At 42.8% G+C, this 6,008-nt stretch overlaps 1 protein-coding gene across 2 annotated transcripts in view; it reads right to left on the reverse strand.

The window, feature by feature from the left end:
* Positions 1 to 3,107, reverse strand: part of PLSCR1 (phospholipid scramblase 1) — a 34,806-nt gene extending 31,699 nt beyond the window's left edge. Inside the window, exon 1 of one of the 2 annotated variants that reach the window (XM_045192049.3) lies at positions 2,719 to 3,107. The gene's annotated coding sequence lies outside the window, so the exon portion shown is untranslated. The remainder of the gene's footprint in view (positions 1 to 2,718) is intronic. The other variant, XM_045192045.3, reaches the window with a different exon arrangement.
* Positions 3,108 to 6,008: the final 2,901 nt, after the last annotated feature.

Below are 6,008 nucleotides of genomic sequence, written 5' to 3' on the forward strand. Positions count from 1 at the left end.
GATCGCTTCCTTCTTGCACAGAAATCCAAAGAAGTGAAACTAAACGAACCCCAAAACAGAGCTCATTTGTTCATATTTACTTTTCCTTCCTATTTGGTTACATTATTTTGAGTCTCGTATTTTTAAAATAATTTTCCCCACATGTGTATCTCCAAAGCCTGTGGGTCTTAGCAGCATGGTAGGTCCTATTGGCAAACGGTGTCAGCCTAAATTGTGATACAGAAAGCCTTTAAAATATGGTCATTTATAGAAATGTAATCAGTGTGTGCTCTTTTGTGTCTGGTTTCTTTCACTCAACATATTTTTGAGATTCATCCATGTGGCTTCTTTTATCAATGGCTCCTTCCGCTGAGTAATAGTGTATTCACCACTGAAATCAGAACAGTGGTTGTTGCTGGGATAGGAGGGGACTGACCGGAAAGTGACAGGAGAGAATTTTCTGTGGCAATGGAAATGTTCTGTATCTTACCTGGTGTGCTCTTTCCATAGGTTTATACATGAGGGGGTCCCCCATGAAATGGAATTTATTTATTAAAAAATTGTGTATTTATTGTTACATGTTTAAACTTAAGTCACCTTCAAAGTACTCTCCTTTTGATGCAATACACCTATCAAGACGTTTTTTCCACTGCCCAAAACAGTTTTTGAATTCATTGATTTTGATGCCTTTTAGTGATTCTGCCATTGTTTGTTTCACCTCTTCTACATCCGCAAAATGTTTCCCTTTGGGGACGTTCTTCATTGGGGGAAACAAAAACAAAGTCACTCGCGGCAAGGTCCGGTAAATGTTGAGGGTGGGCCACAGGGATCATGACGTTTTGGTCAAAAACTGCTCAATACTCAGCGCAGTGTGGGCAGGTGTGCTCATAAATCTCCCTTCCTGAAATGGGCAAAGGCGTGGAAAGAGTCTTCAAAAAATTTACTGAAGTCGAATGAAGTCTCTAAATGCTGGCTGGTATACGGATGAGTTCCTAGAACACACCTAGAGGGGGAAGCCTGTCAAGGGGTAGTCAAAGAGCATGCCCTCCAAAAGATAATTTTGGCTTTTGGGGGGTTCCCCTTTGTATAATATGCATGTACATATATGAATATTATACAAATATATATTTAGCATAAAGCTTGTGCCCCTTTTCAAAGAATATTGATGGAAGGAGTAGAGAATGTACAAGGCACTATAACAATCACTAGAGCAAAATGACAAATAACAATATATTACTACAAACAGTTGAAGTGCTATAAATAAATCTAATGGCGCTGTAATGAAGAGTTATAGGGACACAAGATTAGGTGATGGGGAGAAGGTGTCAAGGAAGACAGATTCAAGAGCTGAAAGAAGTGTGTTTGAAGAGTGGGTGAGGTTTAGACAGAGGTAACTGCATGGGCAGAAGTCCTGAGGCTCAGGGAGCTCTTCTCATTCAAGGAAAGGAAAGGCCTGTGGGTTACAGACCAAGAGGGAGAGATCATTAGACATGAGGATGGAGACGTGCACAGGAGACCATCCTCACACATTTGCTCTTTCTCCAGCTGTTCTCTAAACTCGCAAAGGCCGGAGCATGGCTGGTCCCAGGCAAGGCTCTTAATTGGTGCTTACTGATCCAACAGTGTGTGTAGAGTATTATTTCATTCCGTTCAGTCAGGAAGAATGGGTTCCTTACAGATTTGAAGGCTACTTAATTTACAACCTGGCTATTTCAAATGCTACTTTCTACCCACGTGGAAAAGTCCCCTCATTTCACTTGGTAGTCCGGCCTTCCAAGTCCTACATTGTCATGCTCCCCAGGGTGGTATTCAGAGAAACTTGTGCTGTTACAAAAGGTCAAGGGAGAAAAGGGGGATCCCAAATCGCCTGACAGGTCACACGGAGCAAGTGACACTTGTACAGTACTAACCACATCCCTCATCTTGCTAAACCAGGAGGAACAACTGTTTCCTGTCTGACCCCTGGAAATGGGAAGTGACCATGCCGGACTTCCAGGACTCGATGGAGAAATAAAACCAGAACAAGACAGTAGATTTGGAGAAGCAGGGACTTTGTCAAATATCAGAAACAATGGAAACTGTCACTGAGTACTTTGGGCAGTGCCAGACCCTGCTCTAACAGAGTTGCACTAGTACATGCCCCACTCTAACTCCTAACTCTGGATAGTCACGCCATTTCAGAGGTGAGGGAAGGAAGGGGGGTCTATGAAGAAACTGGCTGGAGGTCAGAGTCCCCAGATACTAAGTAGTAGAGGGAGGAGACAGACGGACTCCCGAGGCAATGGCTTGGCCTCTAATCTACAAACCGCCTCTGTTTCCACTTTTGGTGTCCCAGGGTGCCTAGTGGGGTTCCAGCCATACTCCTAATTAGTATTTACTATTAAATGACAGCTAGCAGGCTCTATTAATAGAGTTCCCTCTTCTTCCGAAATAGGCTGGCAGATCCCCCTGGCCCACTGTGTAGAGATGCGCTAGTGGAGTCCAGCCTGGGGGAGGTTTCAGGCAGGCAACTCATTGTCATGGGCACTTTGCTCCTGGGGTACCTACGACCTGGTCACTCGGTGCGCCTTGCTGGGCCCTGGCTCCACTTCCTGGGGGCTTCCCTAAGCCCCTAGAATCCCAGGATCCCGCCTCCCGCCCCAACCTCAGCACAAGCCCAAACCAGCCCTCTCGCCCCAGTGTCACAAGCCACCCCGGTGCCCGTGCCCAGGGCAGGGGACAGAGAACGCCGCCGCCCACCTGTGTCTGCTGCTGCTCGGCGGCCGCGCGGAGTACCGGGATCCCAGGCGGCGGCGGCGGCGCTGCTCCCTCGGGTCCCCGAGTGACCCTGCCCTGCTCCTTACACAGCGTGCGGTGAAGTCAACAGGAAGGGGCCTCGAAGCGACCGCGGCGCTGAAATTGCGTCGCCCGGTTTCGTTTCCGGGAACCTACGTGTACAGAAGGGTTCCCTGGAGGTCCGGATAGTTGCTAGGAGGCAGGAATGCTGCAGGGAGACCGCCGCCCGGGGCGGTGCGGAGATGTTTCCCCGCCCATCTCATTGATCCCCGGACGGACTCCGGAAACCGCGGGCTGCGGCCGGAGGGCGGTCGGGACCTGGGGCGTCCGCACCAGCTGGAGCTGGGATGGGCGCAAACCCGGAGCCTCCGAGGTGGGGTTGAAGGCACTGCACTCCGTGAACTTCTTTCCTCGGACTTTGACCTCCATCCCTCAGACTCCTCGCTTTCAGGGCTGGGAGCGGTGAATAGTTCAGAGCACAGATAAGGAAGGTCAAGCTTGTTTTTCTTTATGGAGCCTTTTCGCTTTCGCTCTCTGGCTCTTTGTCTCTCTTCCTCTCTTTCAGTCTCAGTCTCTGTCTCTTTCAGGAAATGATGGTAACTCTTTTTAAGTGTCAAACAGATCGTATGTGTTTAGAATGTTTAGTTTTTCAGGTTCCCTCCGACTGGCATCCAAGCACAATAAATGTTTCTTGAACTGAACTGAATTCATTGGCTTCCCTTTTCTTTTAACATTTTCATTCATAAAAGTAACACACGATCTTCCACACCATAAAGCCAAATACGGAGAAAAGTGAAACATACCTTTTGCACCCCCACTTTTCTCCCCATGACACTGTCAAGAGACACTTGAAAGTTTGCTGACTGACCAGGGAGGTGGCAGGGGAGAAGAAGGGAAATAGAAGGGGGCGGGGGGGGGGGGGGGAGGCGCGGATAGGGAAATTGAGAAAACGATGCTGAAAAAGGAGTGAGGAAACCAAACCACTCTGGTTTGAATCCCTTCTCATGTCTGTGACTTTGTGCAAATTGCACTGTCTCTTTTCTAATTTGTAAAATGAGGGTTAGCAATACTATCTACCTCATAGGATTTTTATAAGAATTAAGGACGTTAAAATATACAAAAGGTTTAGAGTGATGCCTGTCACAGAGTAAGCACGCAATAAATATTATATATACAGACGTACATAGTGTTTTTTTACATGAACAGGACTATTTTATGCAAACTGTTCTCTCATGTGTTTCCACCTTATGATGCATCTTGGAAATCCCCTTGCCTTTAATACAGAACTGTGTGGTCGATCTAATTATCATGGTGTGATTTGCTTCCGATTTCACAATTCCAAATTATGCTGTGGTCATCGCCCTTGCACATATATTTTTGTATACTCCATAGAAACTTGTCATTCTGTTCTGAGAATGCTTGTTTTACTACATCTCTCCACTTCCTGAATATTATTTCTAAATGTTTGCTATTCTGATTGGCAAATATTAACTTACTGTTTTTCTTAATTCTGATTGTTAGCAACATTGATTATTTTTTCATATTATTACCGAACATTCTATGATATTCTTTTGCGGTATGTCTTAATACAGTTTTCTGTTGGATTGGAACATTTTTTCTTCTTTTTGATTCGTTATCCTCTTTATATACTGTGGATTGAATCCCTGATCTGTTAATAAGGTTCAATCCTTTTGCCCAGCAAGTCTCTGAATTATATCTAGTTAAGTTGCTTTAACAATACATACTTTTCATTTTTAATCATGTTTTACAATGCCTTCACTTTTGACTTGGGGATTTGGCATCTTATTTTAGAAAGCTTCCTGTATGTACCCCAGAATATCCAATATGAATTCTTCCTTGACACCTGTTTATTCTTTTTTTTTTTCACATCAGGACACAACTATTAATTTTTAAAATTTTTCAATTATAGTTGACATACAATGTCATTAGTTTCAGTTGCATTGATTATAGACATTTTATATCTTACAAGTGATTACCATGGTAAGTCTATCAACCATCTGACAGTATACATAGTTTTTAAAATAGTATGGCCTATATTCCCTATGTTGTACTTTACATCACTGTGACTTTTTTTTTAATACTCACCAGAGGACATATTTAGAGAGAGGAAGGGAGAGAGAGAAACACCAATGTGAGAGGGAAACATCAATTGGTTGCCTCCCTTATGTGCCTCATCTGTGGATTGGAACCACAACCTAGGCATGTGCCCTGACCAGGAATTGAACCTGCAACATTTCGGTGTACAGGCTGACACTCCAACCAACTGAGCCACCTAGCCAGGACTTGATAGCTGTAAATTCATACTTTTTAATTTCTTCACCTTTTCATCTATCCTCCTAACCCCTCCCATCTAGCAAATATCATTTTGTTCTCTGTATCAATGAGTTTCTTTCTTTTCTTTCTTTCTTTCTCTCTTTCTTTTCTTTCTTATTCCACATATAAATAAAATTATAATGTATCATTTTTCTCTGCCTGGCTTATTTCATTTAGCATAGACTTCTAGGTCCATCTGTGTTGTCACTAATGGCAAGATTTCATTCTTTTTTTATGTATGAGTAATATTCCATTGTATGTGTACTACCTCTTCTTTATCCATGCATCTATTGATGGACATTTATGATGCTTCCATATCTTGGCTATTGTAAATAATGCTGCAATGAACATAGGGGTGCATACATCTTTTCAAATTAGTGTTTTTGATTTCTTTGAATAAATACTCAGCAGTGGAATTCCTGGGTCATTTTTAATTTTGGAGGGAAACTCCATACTGTTTTCCATAGTGGCTACACTGAATAACAATCCCACCAACAGATATATAAAATTAAAAGACGAAATTTGTCAAGCAGAATGAAACAGTATCCCTTAATCAACATGCTGTACTGGACATCTCTAAAGTTTTTATCTATCCTCTGTTGCTTGTAGGCCAGAAAGTATTCTAAGTGTTTAACATACAATGACTTACTTAGCTCTCACGACAGCCCTGTGAGAAATATGCAGTTATTATACCTGTCTTACAAGTGAAATCTCTAAGCTATCACAGAGCAATTCAGAATAAGCTTATCCCCACTTCCATATTTCAGCACCTACATTTTCCCTTCTTCAGGGTATGTACCTCTAGACATTCCTCATAGAACATGCTTTCTACAATCTTTATGTTTTTTTGAGATAAAATTGACATAAATATTGTATTAGTTGTAGGTGTACAGAATAGTGATTTGATATATGTATTTGAA

This window comes from Desmodus rotundus, chromosome 2 (genome assembly GCF_022682495.2).
Source record: "Desmodus rotundus isolate HL8 chromosome 2, HLdesRot8A.1, whole genome shotgun sequence".
Lineage (NCBI taxonomy): Eukaryota > Metazoa > Chordata > Mammalia > Chiroptera > Phyllostomidae > Desmodus > Desmodus rotundus.